The sequence below is a fragment of the Gobio gobio genome, assembly GCF_949357685.1.
Source record: "Gobio gobio genome assembly, chromosome: 17".
Lineage (NCBI taxonomy): Eukaryota > Metazoa > Chordata > Actinopteri > Cypriniformes > Gobionidae > Gobio > Gobio gobio.
The window spans coordinates 38,225,755-38,241,222 of NC_137110.1; the positions used below are offsets into that span (position 1 = coordinate 38,225,755).

Sequence of the window (15,468 nt, forward strand, 5' to 3'; positions counted from 1 at the left end):
GATCACAGATTAAACGCTGTCCGAGAATTAAGTTAAGCGCCAAAGAACGCAAAGCAGCAGAATACCGTGTAATCAAACAGGCCTTGAGATTTCTCTGCGTGAAGGTCAATCCCGCTGCCTATGCAGCTGTCACGCCTTCCTCTCAAACACACGCACACATACGAACAAACACACTGACACACACAAACCAACCAGATAGTCATCTATCATCTCTAAGCTCAACACACCCAACATGAAAGCTCTCGCCGTCAACCTGATATCAATCCAGTGAAGAAGTAGCAAGGACAAAAATGTCTGCCTTTTTTAACAAATATAAAATATGTTTTATATCCAACAAATATTACAATACATTAGGAACAGTAGCATGATGCAACTTGGTCTGAAGCAGTATGCAGTGAAAGGTGATTGGTGTTGTTGATAGCAGGATGGCTCATGGCAATACATTAGTGGAGAATCCCACTACACTGTTCTGGTAAATCTTCTGTCACCCTCATGTTAATTCAAAGCTCAGTGACTTTTTTCTTTTTGGGAACATAAAATATACTCTTTTTTGTCAAGGATTTGTTGCAAAGTTTAACCATCATTGAGTGAAGGTTTATCATTCGTGCATGTTTTTAAGTCCTGTCAGTTTAATCATTCAAGCGAAAAGAAACTAAAATAACTAAATTTGGAACTGTGCACGCAGCCGCACACATAGAGCTGAGCAGACAGCACACGAACACCGAATTCAGATCTCTTTCTAGTCTTTTTGTGCTTGAACAGACAAATACATGCAAAATTATATCAAAATGCCCGTCTCTGTGAGTATTGCTTATGTCTTAAGTGAACGTCAACAACATGTGTATTATTATTATTATTATTATATTGGATCTGTGCATTAGGTTTTAAAGTGACAGAAGCCTAATATACCTGCAGCCTTCTATGTAATTCATTTTAATCCAACAACAAAAGACAAAGAGAAAATCACTTTTGTAGCTTTAACAAAGATTCATTATATTTATAGGGACGTAACGGTGAGGAAATTCTAACTCGTGTGACAACACAGTAATACCGGTATCACCGTGTTTTTTTTTTTCCTCATTTGCACCTCACTTTTAAATCGCCAGTTCGAAATAAATGGAGACGGCCGGACACACAGGTATTCATAACAGTGCCTGTCCACTGGTGCGGAGCACAGCGAGCATTTTCAATTAATTCCTATGGAAGTTTTCATAGTCGAAAATGATCGCTCTGCCCCAAATTAGCAGCAATTCAGGGCCGGCAATTGCTTGACTGGTGGGTTCATTATTATTCTTAATGAAAAACAGAACATCTAGAAAAACACCACAAACCCTTTGCAGGTTCCCTATAGCATTGGGTTTAAATCCAAAATATTGCCAAATAGCTGCTTTTACATTTCGCTTTAAGGCCAAATCTTCCGCCATCATCTTGTCAGTCAGCTAGTGACTCTCGTCCAACACGATAAATGAAATCGGCTGCTGATTTGTCCTGCAACTCTCGTTCGGCTCCAGCTGAATTGAGCAGACGCAGTTATTTTAATTGTATTGTCTGTTCTGTAAGGCCGTGTGTCCAGTGCCCACCAAAGAGATCCTGCGCCTAGTGCATTTTTTCAGTTGTTTTAAATAGGAGCGCCTCATTTTAGAGCCTGACCGATATGTGTTTTTGGGGGCCGATACCGATATTAGGGAGTAAAAAAAAGTCTGATATCGATATATCAGCCGATATTCTTTGTGTATATTATAGTACAGTACCAATCAATAGTTTGGACACACTTTCCCATTGGTGTCCAAAGTTTTGACTTGTACTGTATATAGAATGCAGTATATATACATCATATACATACATTATACATAAATACAACAGAACAAACATACAAATGAAAAACAGTTATTTTCAGGTTTTTCAAGTAGATCTAAACTAGATCTTCAGGAACAGAAATAGTAATCAAATGTAAAATATCACTTCATAATCTTCAGTGCATAAAAATAGATTAACCCTTATTAAAGTTATTCAGTCAAGAAGCCGTTTTTTTCTGTCTTTTGTAATCTCGTCATTTATGAGAAAATGCTTCCTGCCATTGACACGATTTTTCCGTGTTTTCACTGCTATACGGTAGGGGGCGCTATTACACATCTCCTGAACGAGTGAACAGAATCTGATCAAAGCACAGGTGAAGAAGAGGCAGGAACGAGCAATCTTTTATAAGCAGATGCATATGAAAAATAATGCGATCATTAACATCTAACAGCATATAATTAAAAACTGCCTAATGTTGCTGAATGAAATGTCAACCCAAGCTATAGGACTGTGAATCTTTGGGGTGTTGATGGACTCCATCTGTGTTTTGATCATCGTTCTAAATCCCATCTGTATGCAAGTTACTCTCCAATTTCTCAGCTTTATTCTCAAAATGTTGCTTTTTTCATGAAACTTACTCGCATTCAAGTGTTGTTAAAAAAAGAATGCATGAAGATAGAATAAAACAGAGGGTCTATTCTTTCTTTTGATATATTACATGTTTAGATATTCATATAACAAGATATTCTATGGGCCATGAAACTTGTGAAAATTACCAAAAACGCTGGCGGTGACTGGCAAATTTCATGTTTACGTTCACTTAACCGGCTATGTTTACGATGATACACAACAAGACCGCTATTTTGCCATAATTTTGTGTGAATATTTGGTGCTGTGAGACGTATGGGCGGCATATATACGGCAATGCCGATCTATCTGCGACAGGCTCATATCGGCCGATAAAATCGGCAGGCCGATAAATGGGTCGACTCTAATTTTTACAACACGTTTTTACCGGTTGCCGGTAGTTGAAGAATGTTCAACTTTGGGTAAAACGCAACACTTATCACTGTCAGTTTTTACCCAGCCGTCCAATCACATTGGAGAAGGGGCGGGACAAATACCACACCGACCAACTGCACATTCTGCTTGTACAACGTCAACAGATGACAACAACAAGCATAATAACAGAACAAAATTATTTAAATTGAGCCAGTGGAAATACTTTACATGAAATGAGATACTAGTAACACTTCCGTATATTCCATATCCATAGCAAGCAAAGCATCACAGCTGAAAACAAAAACGTTCTCAATCGCTCACAGCTAGGCTTTTTCAGCAGAGCGGCTAGCGTTTTGCGCTGGCTAAAAACGCTTTGGTGGACATGAAGCCATTTTTATTACTATAAAAAATGTAAACAATGTTGGGGTGGGCAAGTGATGCAACCGGTGTTGCGGCTGAACACCGTGTAACACTGGTAACGATATATTGTGTAGCCCTAGTATTTATGTATGGTGTTTGGATGTTTAGACAAATGGCAAGTTGAGCTGTTGTGATGGGCTGTGTTGGTGTGTTCAGCTGTTGTGTTGGGTCATGTGGTGGTCTGTTGGGCGTGTAGTGTTGGGATGTTCAGTCAAGTGGCGTGTTCAGCTATTGTGTTGAGTCGTGTGGCGGCATATTGAGCCCAACACAACAGGGTTGTTGTACTGGCTTAAGTTATTGTGCTTTGCTAAGTGTGTTCACTCAAGCAGTGTTGAGCTGTTGCAGTGGGCAATCAGGTATGGTGTTGGCTGTTGTGTTACAACATGGTGGGGTTTTGTTTTTTGAGGTGTTTGGATATTCAGTCAAGTGTCATGTAGATCTATTGTCACCTGGTGGTGTGTTCGGCTAAAGTGTTGGCTCGTGCGGTGGTCTTTTGGGTGTGCAGTGTTGGGTTATGGTGGTGTGTTGAACTTTCTGTTGCTATGTTCAGTCAAGTGCTATGTTGAGGTGTTGTGTTGAATCATCTGGTGGTAGGCTGGGCTGTAATCTTGGGCTGTAGGATTAAGTTGTGTGGTGGTTTGTTGAGATATGTTATTGAGATGTTCAGTGGCATTTTGAGCTGGTCTGTTGGGGTTTAGTGGTGTTTTGAGCAGTTGTGTTGGGTTGTGTGTTGAGCTTTAACGTTAAAGTCAGGGTGATGACTGAAGGAAGTGAAGATGAGCTCTAGACTGAATGCATTGTTTTCATGAAAGATGCTGTTGCTCCTGCTGCACGCTTAAATTAGCTGGCAGTGTTTGGATTACACCAGGGAGCTCTCACACAGGATTTATTCTAGCCTGCAGGAGCAAAGGATATTTCCATCTCTACACACACACACAAACACACATACATGCACAGTCACCCGTATGCGTGTACACACACACACACACACACACACACACACTAAGACACACTCAGATAAAACCCTAAGAGCACAAAACAAGGCTTTTGGTTACGAAGGTGCTCACACACTCAGAGCGTGGTCAAATAAGGATGCACTGCTCACTCTACCATTCATTTCATCCCTCGCCCTAGAATGTGTCCATATGATCCTCTGCCGTCAGAACAAACATACAGATGCCCTTCCACGCAATCATACACACACTAACACTCGAAGGACTCAACAAGAGGCTCTTCATGGCCTCCGGATCAGGCTTCTTCTAGTGCTATTGCCAAGTTTACAGACTGCTCATATTACAGACGGGTTTCACAGCTTTCTACCCATCTAACAGAGATAATACAGAGAGATAGAAACTGAGAGAAAGAGAGAGCCAATGCAGTGTTTTTCCTCTCATTTTGAGTGTCATGTGAAATAACCACACCGCAGCCTGAACAATCTGATGACACAAACACTCTTTCGCTACCTAAACAACCTGCAGTCCTTAACCTTATCTCTTTACATGATTACATTATTTAAACAAAGAATCGCTCGTCCGTTCCAACCTTAAACAAAGCAGCATCAGCCTAATTTCTAATGACTGAGACAGACACCCCCCCTTCAAAACACACACGCACACACATTTGTTGCGGGTCGATGAGCATGAGGCCTGCTGAAGCGCCTAATCCCACGTCTGTAGACTCCAGGAGCACACCATGATGCACCTTCACGCGAACGCAGATTAGAACCCTTAATCCAGCTCTCTCAATCTGGAGATCTTTTTATAAAACCTCGCAGCTAATCCAACAGAGGTTTGTTTACTGTTCAAGACCTAGTTTAACCCGCTACATTGCTTTGCTAAAAAAGAAACAGAACTACTTGGTGTGCCATGTCAGGGTTAAATAGCTGGTATCACCCACTAAACTGCTCTATCAACCATAATTTTGTTTTCTCCATTCATGTCGTAAGAGATAAGAATAAAAAAAAGCTTACATAAAACGTGAGAGCAAGCAACTTTACGCAAAACAAAAAGGGCTTCGGTTTCCAAAGTACATTACGCTGTCAGCTGAAACGATTCTATTTTCAATCCTTTTTCTGTCTCTCTGTCTCCATCTCATCCCTGTCATTTCGTGGCCCTTTCTGCGCAAATTAAAAATTTAGAAATTCTTGCTGTGCTGAGGTGCTCTTTGCCAGCGCAGCTAAAATGAAAAGGCTTTGTGGTGGCAGTGACCAGATTTTAAATGCAGTGAGATCAATAAATAAGAGGGGGCTGCTTGAGCACAATCTCTGAATGTCTTTGAGTGTGTATGTGTGTGAGGGTCAAATACTGCATGTCCTGCAGTCAGCTGTCACAGTGCAGTAGATTCTCTCCCATCCCACAGCTCTCGCCAAATCCCACCCAGCCTCCCTTTTGCCCTCTCCCACAAGAGGAGCATCATTCCTGCCATTCCTGAAATCTTGGCTATTTCTACTCTGGATGCAAATATAGCGATAAGCACTAGAACAAATAGGCCAAACTACTGGCATTTCAAACACGGGCTCCATTATCTCAGCAGGGGGACTGGAGCGCCGCAGTGGCAACCCACGGCACAGGCAACATGACAGTCTCCTGGAGGGCAAACAACACCGGAGACACAAGCAGCACGGGGTGGAAAAAACAGCCCTCATCTCTACAGAATACTCCTCTGCCCGGAATCACTAATGCACTCAAACCCTCATTGAGGGGTTGAGAGAGATAGATAGATAGAAAGAAAGAGGGGGGGGGGGGGTAGATGGAAAGCAGAAAAACAGGCATACAGAAAGGTTTCAGAATGACGACCTTCAGGTGTCGAGCCCGAGATCGGCCTCGTTGATTAACAACAGAACGTGGAGACGCTGGCGGAAAGACACACACGTATTCTGAACGTACACTTCCCGGAGCTTAATTCTTTACTGTGAAGTTACAGCAAAGGAGATTTCTCTTTCTCAAGTCTTTCTTGAGGGAAAAATCAACCCTTTCACCTTGTCTGTGAAAAACAAGCGCTCAGACAGCCGAACAAAAATAACCTTGAGTTTCATCAGGGATATTCTCACATTGAATGATAAACAGAGGCCCGAGGGACGCTGAACCAAAAAGCAGCTAATTGCCTGCCTCTGAAATTCGGCCCCTGTGTCCTCTCTGTGTTTATCTGAAAACAGAGTCAGTTTGGTGTGACCCGCTTCAGCTGCTGGTAGAAAAGCCCATTTCATTTAACTGTCCGCAGAAATGCGAATATTCGGGCTCATCTGCCTCGTTACCACGGACCGGCAGGCTAAAGGTAAAGAAGATCATGTTTGCGACACAATTATCGAGTCTGCTGCGACCGACTTGCGCTTCTGCTGACACAGACAGTTGTCTCCCGAGCGCTAATGTTCACGCTAAACTGCAACCCACATAACCCGCTATTATGTAAGAGCCAACTGTTGAGAGGAAATTCTACAATCAAAGCTGTTAGCTAACGACAAAATAAATCATTAGCCAAGTAAGGCAAGATAGAGATGCACTTATCCATGATACCGTTTAGCGTCATGCCAACTGTTGTCTCACAAAGCAGCAAGGGGAAGAGTATCTGTCAGTATTTACAAGGTGATTTGCCAAGTCGTTATGAGTGCAAGGACGCAACCTGCTCTGAAAACAAATTCACTGCTGACCTTCCGGCATCGAGTGTATTCGGGGCTGATTCATTTGGCAGTTACTGGCCACACACATGGGCACACCACCGCTTGTATAATCAAGCCCGTGCTTGAGTTTGAGCTCTTTAAATGACAGGTGTTATGATCAGGTGAGAACTTCTCGCTGCCTTGGACTTTTATGGGACGGTTAAATCAACTGACAATCGAGACTGAGCTTTCCAAAGTTCATCCGAATCAATTTCACCATTAACACTGCAATGATTGATGCTTGTTTAAAAAAAACTAAATCAATGGGTTCCACTGAAGATGCTGCGAATAATTTGTCTGTATCCAGTTTGATGCTGGGGGAAGAACTGTTTTTACTTCTGCTTTTGATCGTCTTTCTTCTTATTTTGATTAAACACTGGTCCACCTTGCCCTGATTTTTGTGCCAATATACATTTAAATCATAGCAACGGTTTCACATAATTAATCTGTATTCAACAACGGTCTAAATATAGAGAGAAATAAAAAAAAATCCTTTAACAAACAGAACCAAGGTTTCAATAATTACCTTAAAGGGTGTAAAGTAAGTTGTTAAAGGCACAATGTTATACACTGCAGTTGACTATAATATCATCTAATCCAATAAAATGTAGAATGAAACCCCATAGAGCCATTTAGACTGAGACGCGCCAGGGCTGTGCGTTAACTGCTCTCCAGTCATTCATATGTATCAGCATGAGTGGAATATCCAATAAATTCAAATCATCTTTAAATGAACCGCACTGAGCAGTGCCCAGTTTCGGAGGAAGTGCGATTATAATCTCAAACCCATGTGCATTTGGGATTGTACTGAATTCGACAGATTCTGCACCCGAGACCCATTTCCTACAGCCCACATTTCTCATAATTAGCTCATTACACTACAATCATTTGTTGTTGTGCGAACAACAAAGACATGCAAACAGAGCTTAAACAAGATCCGTCTAAAGATCCCAAATTAAACTAATTCCTAGATACGAACATCTTCTCACAGGCCTAGCCCATATCCTGTCGGGAAAACAACAAACATCCTGGGTAGAAACGTGTGGCTGACACTCTAACCCTGAGCAAAGTTCATTTTTTTCCTCTTCGCAGCTACAGAAATCTAGGGGTCTGGGTGTGCTTGAGAGAGCACAGTGTGAGATCCCTTCAAACCCCAACAGCACAAACAGGCCCTGACAGATTTGCTCTCCCTAATTCGTTGCAAGAAAAACAGCACAAGTATATAAGAGATCTTCTATGTGCTCTGAATAGGCACAAACACACACGCACTCGCAACGAAGGGAAAAAAGCATCCCACAATAGTCATTTCTAATGGAAGAAGAGAGTGGGTGAGACTGTTCCGTTTCAATTCACTGATACCGCTAATGGCTTCTTAGTGGTTCCATGAAATCAAGCAGCTGTCAAGGCGATGCATCGGGAACAGGGAGGAAGAGGCGGCATTCCCACAAGAGAAAAGCATCACGTCAGGATGTTTGGCTAAACATCTGCTCCCCTGCTCTCATGGCTTTAGCAGCAGCACATACTCAGACAAAGAGATGGGAGGTGGAAACACTGACTTCTCCATCTGAGGCATTCTGTAAAAACAACAGCCTGCTCCATGCATAATGACTAGGGCATTGGGCTAGATGAGACAGAGCCCTACTGATACAAAACAGACACAGTCCAGTCATTTAACCAGCCTATGGCGAGCCTGAGGGTTTTGCATCGCTGACCGCTAATTGTAAAAAGTTCATGACTTGCATAACATAAACTTTTAAATATGTAACACTTGCTTTTTGAAGGCGATGAGGACCATTCATTCACAAACCACTATTTATTGTGGTAAAATCATTACTTCTTACGCATTAGGAGGTCAACCTTAAAGTAAAACTCCATATGTGTGTAGGCTATAGGCTAAAAGAAAGTACACAAGCATAAGATAGTCACTAGAACATCTGAAGTTTTCTAAATGAGGAAATGATTGTAAAGAGAGAGCACAATTATTAACCTTGTGAGCAATAAATTCATGTGACGAACTCAAATATGTCTGATTTCCTACTTAAGAAAGCAAACAACGATTCTGGTCATTCGAGGGGGAAAGAAATCTTTGAAATGGATGTGAAACCTCAGTTTACTGGTTCATCCGCCTTACAACATATTCTTAAGTAATCCCTAATGGACATTGTGAAATTTCCAAACTGTGAGTTGAATTGTAAAATGTCTCAATTTGAAACAAAGAAAAGACAATAAACAGTTCACCTCACTAAATGACATCATTACATGCTGATGTCATTCATTCCACCTGTAAACACCGAAGCGTTAAACATCGCGTATAATTCTCAACATCGCATCAAATGTTTGTTTTTATTCAGCATGAGTCGTTCCAACTACAAAACTAACCTAAAAACAGAGTTTCACAGCAATGTCAAGCGAGATAACAAATTCGACGCCTTCTTGGCAAAACATCACATTTTACTTAAACTTCACATGACGTCACCGCTACCACATAAGACATTTCTAAACTTTCTGCCTGTAACGACATGTGCAGGTCGAGTCCTAAGAATACACGGATCCGCCAGTTAAAATTAACCAAGATGGCGTGAGGCTTGTTGTTTAGAGGGCAGAAAAAATGGAGGATATTGTAATATACACAAAGGGATAAATTTCAACAACTCGGCCAGGCGGCAGCTGCTGCTCTTTAAGGAAGCAACAAAGATAAGAGCAACGCGAAGCTCCAACTCAACGCCAGCGACCCACTCCGACTAAGCAGGCGATTTTCTCGTCGAAAACACACAACGGTGTGCTTTTAACGATATCTATCAAAAGGAATTGTAAAGTAAATGCTTTTATCATGTTGTTTAAATGAAGAGCTGTTAGCTTTTGCCATCATCTGAGAGACGGACATTAAACAGACCAAAGGTAGCGTCAGCTCCTCCAAGTGACTCTCCCGCATCGCCCTTTTCAAATAAGCCCTCTAAAATCAAATATTGCATTTTTACGTACCCAAATGAACGACGGGGAAGCGCTTTCTCTTTTGAAACATGTTTGGATACATTCGGGAGAGTTTACAAACAGTTTACATTTAAAAAACGTAACAGTTAAAGCGCACGCGAGAGGGCACAAAGGCAGATTCCTATTATGAAGTCACAACCCCCGCGCGCAACATTGTGTCCACTCGTAAAGTTTTGCGATATTCGCAGTCGCATCGGAATATTTCTCTCGATTGGCTTTTCCCGACAACGCCGTTGAAATGCTTTTGACAAGTTTTACGCTTTTTACACTCGAGCGTCGCGCGTAGCCAACCTAAAGAAACTATCGAGTTAGCTACCCTCGCTAAGAAATCAAGCCAGCCAGCGACACAACATTGATTCTCCAATGAAATAACTGATCCAGCTCTCAATAAATTCAAAACTTACCCTTACTTTTGACACTTCGCGTAATTCCGTCTCGATCGGGTTCGAAGTATCACTTCAGGTAACGTTGCTCTTTGTTTTCCTTTTTCGATTTGCTTTTGGAAGAGGCCAGTGTAGCAGGAGATGATGAAGAAGGGAATTGGGCAGTAATTGAGTCTCGGTGTGTGTGAGTGAGTGAGTGACTGCGTGTGTGAGTGTGTTTGTGTGTGTGTGTTAGTTACGAACAGCAGATTGAAGGAGAGTCCTTTCAAGGTTTATTCTGCCTCACTTCAAGGAATCAAAGTGACGTCAGCGGACTATACTTAAACGATAAAACTTTTATTCGCTGCGAATAGGCAAAAGTATGTAGGCTAAGTGTCCGAGATATGCACATTGCGCGCTGTATTTTCAGCACTATTCCTGAAACATCTGTCAATGACAGATCCGAGAACGCTCTAAGGCTCTTTTTTTTTTCCCTTTCTTTTTTTTTTTTTTTTTTGTGAAGACTATTTCAGAGGTGGTATCTGTTCTCTTACTCATTATTGATATTATGAATTGACCATATTTACATAATATGGTGCTGAGCATTGTTTTGAATTTGCCTGGGGAGTGGGATATAATTTTTAATCAAGTTATATTATCAATGATCAAAAATGGGCATGTAGTGTATAAAAGTTCAAAACAGCACATGTTAATGAGGTTGTGCTTTCAAATGAACAGTGGAAATCGGATAATATGGTGTCCAGTGAAATGGAAATTTAATTCTAAGATTGGTTACTTGTCATTCAAAAAAGCTGTCAGATAAACCGCAAGACAGCGATGCATGATCAAACTTGATTGCATTTGTCTCCAGTTACCTCAATAGCTAAATTCAGGGATTATGGATTAACCCAGCTAATCTGACCCTATTTCCCCTCAAATCATCAGGGGAGTGAGACAAGGTGATAACGCTCCGATTTGACAACAGAATTTCCGTAATCCAAAAGATAGTGGCATCGTATGAGCTGATGTCGTCTCGCGTTGAAAAGAGAAAAAAAAAGAGGATCTGCCCCCCGTGCCGCTCAGGAGGAACAGAAAATAAAAGGCAGAATAATTGGAACTGTTACTTTTAGTATGACGCTCATTGATCTCTCATTTGAATTACACTTGCGGGCAAGGCGAGAGGCGGCAGAATGGCCCTTTGCAGCGGGAGCCGAGATGGGCACCACGAGGCAGACAGCCATCTGTGCCTAATTGTGTGCTTTTTCTCCCTGCCGCTGCACTCACAATCAGCAACAGGCTGAGGGGGGGCCCTCTGACCTAGACTGGGCCAGGGGGGTGGCATGGGGTGAGGGATGAAGGGGGTGGGAGATTATTTCATTGAGCAAGAAAACAACAACAAGGGGGGCAAGGAGGGATACGCTGCCACTCCTTAGTGGGAGAGGGACTAGAGGAGGAGGGGAGAAAGAGAGGAGTAAAAGAGGGCCAACTCTTCGGGAGTTTAGCTTCACGCTTCAGATTATGCGAGACTTGCGTGCGTTGAGGTTTTAGTCAGACAGAATTGATCACAGAAAGATTTTTGGGGGGGTTTCTCTTTTTAGTAAGTATCTAGTAATAATAGGTGATAATCAGAATCAGAATTTGCCTGGGTATTGCAGCTTCCAGTACAGACACATAGGCCTGGTTTCACAGACCTTAGTTCAATTAGGATATTTAAGTAGCTTTTATAATCGTGCTCTAGTAAAAAAAAAACTAAAAAACATTACTGGTGTGCATCTTGAGACAAAACAATGGCACTGACATATTTGTGAGATATATCCGTGAAAGTTGCTCAAACATGCATTTTAGTCTGGGACTATCTTAAGCCTTGTCTGTGAAACCGGGGGATGGATAGATATGTTAAGCTATAGAGAAAAAAAACGCAGATGACAAACATGTTTATACACATAACTCCACACTCTGGTGAGTGTTGCAAACAGTCGGGCACATTTTAATAATTTAAGCTTACACTGTAGTTAGAAATGACTGGTGTTATAGTCATGTAACTACAACTGGTGTGCTAATTCCGATTATAAGAGGAACCCGTTTGTGACTTTATCGCAAAGTGCTGTCTTTTTAATGTGCGTGTAATGAAACTATATTTGAAACTGTTCAAAGGAGGACCAGTCAGTGGCCTTTTTGGAAGCATCAGAGCGTATAGAGGACACGCATTCGCTTACCAATTTATGCATGCGTTCATTGATCCTCTCTGACCCCCCTCCTCACCTGTAGAGATGAATCTGGGTGAAAAGGGATGCTTATGGAGGGACACGGAGAGGCAGGCAGACCTCCAGGGATCAGTGCTCCGGAGAGTGGGAGGACAAGATGAGACGGTCGTGTGCATGTGTGCATGTGTGTACGGTGTGTTTATCTGTGATCATCAGACCACCCCGACCACAATAAGAAAGCCATAATTGTGTGTATGTGTGTGTGTGCACACATGATGGCAATATTCCTCCCTCTTGAGTGACTATATGTATAACCTCCTCCCCTCTTCCAGCAGAGACACACCGGGTTTGTAATTGTGTTGGTGGTTCTTCATTAGAGCCTGTGTGTGTGTGTGTGTGTGTGTGTGTGTGTGTGTGTTGGGGGTTGGGACGTGGGTGGGTGGGTGAGGAGCTGAGGCTCTTAGGACTATGAGCTGCGTCATTAACGGAGGCTGGGCCTCTCTGCATGCAGCCAGAATGTCAGCCGTACCTCGGTCATTTGAAACATAATAAGCACAAGTACAATGAGTGCAATGCAAGCCTGCTGGGGGAGGGGGTAAGTGGAGGGAACACAGCCTGTCTCCTCCATTGGGCTGTTTTTTTTTTTTTTTTTTCTTAAGAGGCTTGATTAGAAGATATAATAACCTAGCGAATAATAACTGGTGAAGATGATCTCCCTCGAGACTGATGGAAACCAAATTAATGTGGCGATTTGGATTTAATTGTTATTTTTCTATTAGGGTGCATAAAGACAGAGGAGATGTCCATCTAGAGTGGGAGCTGTGCTTGCAGCTATTGATTTTTTTTTTTCCTCTTTTCTTTCTCACCCCTTTTTCTTTCTCTCTCCAACACAGATTTTAATCATCTCAGAACACCGCATTCCCTAATACCATTAACAACACTAACCTTCTAGCGCCACAAAAGCGTTTAATTTTCAATGACACAAATTTCTCTCCAAGAGACTCAAATAGTGTCTTTACGCAATTTGCTGGCCTTAAGGTTTTGCTTGCTGGAATAATTGAATTGCGATCCTCTCACTTAGTCTTGCATAAAATCACTAGGCAAAGAGCTAATCAGTGCAAAAGAGACAATAGTTTCCTCGGTTTGCCTTATTAGCCTGTTTTACACGAGTAAAGAGCGTTTTTCTCCTGACTGACTTTGGAGCAAGTGCTGTTGCGTCGGAAACCGAGTCCAACTGACAATTAGAGTTGAACCGATTCGAACACCAATACAACCAGAAATGTTTCTGTTAGGTATTCAAGCTGTTTGTTCCTCTGTCAGTGTTGCTGTTTGTATCAATAAATAAAAGATGACCTTTAAATGTTTACATAATTTATACAGCCATAAATTCTTAATATATCTGACTGCAAATGAGAGAGTGAGTCGCTTGATTATGGTTCATAGTCGAGTCAAAATACAGGCTGTCTGGTGTGACATATACACACACACACACACACACACACACACACACACACACACACACACACACACACACACACACACACACACACACACACACACACCTGTATGTGAGTCAGCACTGAAAACCATTTTTATATTTGACTGGGGCAGAGGCTGTCTTATCTACCTACTCAATGATTAAGCATATATATAGCCGTTTTAACACTGGGGAAGTGTTTAGTTATATTTAAAAGATATAAAAGCGATCATTTTGGCTTTAAATTAACATTATTCATCTTGCAGTGCAGCTCAGCAGGTTACGAATTATTCATTACCGGAATGTGAAATTAAACCCAAATAAAACAGAATTACTCAACAGTTCGCTGGTAAATTCATCAGAAACTGCACCATTACATGTTTTATTTGACTGATTGAATGATAGTCTGGTCTTGCTGATGCAAGTGTTTCAAATCAAATACATACAAACTGTCTATTAAGCAAAATAGCTCTCTTAATGAGAGTGCCTTTACTTTGGTGGAACATTTATGTGGCATTTATATGCGGCGACACGTGGAATATTCCCTGCATTAATTCTCCAAAATAATACATATAAGAAAATCGCTTTTGTGACAGGTGCAGTTGACAGCTGCAACACGATAGCCTGCGTTGTATACGAAAAAACAAGCAAAATAATAAATAAAAAACCCGTTTCAAGGTCAGTCAGAAATATTTTCTCATATGGCAATATATTAATTTCGCGCCCTGCTCGTGACGCCTCAGTGTGTATAGCGATCATTATCATAATGGCTGCACATAAGCTGACCTTTGACCTATGTATGTAATGTTTCTGCAAAGGCATGAGAACAGATGCTTATCCTAATTTTTTCTTTCTGTGTACTGTAGGTGCATCATCTCTATGTGGGGAAAGACTTGATAATATGGCGGCGATGAGGTAAACAGATAGGAAGTGATGGAGTGGCAGACCCACGGGGGATAACCACATGAGGTGTGACAGACCACTGACATCAGCCCTTGTTCTCTTGCTCGCTCGCTTACTCTCTCCATCTCTCTCTCTAGCACACACGCTCGTTTCCAGGAAGGGGTCATTAATGTGAGGGGGGGAAATGAATCTAGTCATGGCTTTAAAATGGAGTATCTTCTCATAGAGATGCAGTCATTCCTAACGGGTCTGAGTCAGACTGCAGATCTCACAAGAGAACAGCACAATGAAGTTTTTAATTCCTCCATTTAAGAGACAAAATACATCATAGTTTGGTGGGGGGGGGAGACCATTTTTAGACTTCATTTGAGAGTAGCTCCCTTAAGTGGTGGCAGAGTTCATCTTAACCTGACCAATAAACTGATCAAATAATCCGCTTTTCATTCTCTACAACACACCAGCCTTCTTATAAAACTACAGCAGTGGTTCTAACATCCGTACAGTAGTTAAATGTTCACATTTAACAGTCGTAATTGACATTTTCCCTCGCTCCCTTCAGCAATGATATATCAAAGAGTGCATCAGCCGCCGGAGGAGGAGAGAAAACATTAGGAGGATTAATAAAGGGGGGGAGGAAAATAGATTGAGCGTTCACCA

At 41.8% G+C, this 15,468-nt stretch overlaps 2 protein-coding genes across 14 annotated transcripts in view; one reads left to right on the plus strand and one right to left on the minus strand.

Annotated features, from left to right (window-relative positions):
• The window catches only part of baz2ba (bromodomain adjacent to zinc finger domain, 2Ba), a gene marked incomplete at its 3' end in the record, with an annotated part of 96,123 nt that extends 85,421 nt beyond the window's left edge, over positions 1-10,702 (minus strand). For 9 of the 11 annotated variants that reach the window (XM_079840106.1, XM_079840112.1, XM_079840115.1 and 6 more), the window contains exon 1: positions 10,270-10,702. The remainder of the gene's footprint in view (positions 1-10,269) is intronic. The other 2 variants (XM_079840114.1, XM_079840108.1) reach the window with 1 other exon arrangement.
• marchf7 (membrane-associated ring finger (C3HC4) 7) overlaps positions 9,358-15,468 on the plus strand; it is a 35,421-nt gene continuing 29,310 nt past the window's right edge. The window contains exons 1-2 of one of the 3 annotated variants that reach the window (XM_079840118.1): positions 9,358-9,651; positions 14,775-14,877. The gene's annotated coding sequence lies outside the window, so the exon portion shown is untranslated. Of the gene's footprint in view, positions 9,773-14,774; positions 14,878-15,468 lie in introns of all 3 variants that reach the window. The other 2 variants (XM_079840119.1, XM_079840120.1) reach the window with 2 other exon arrangements.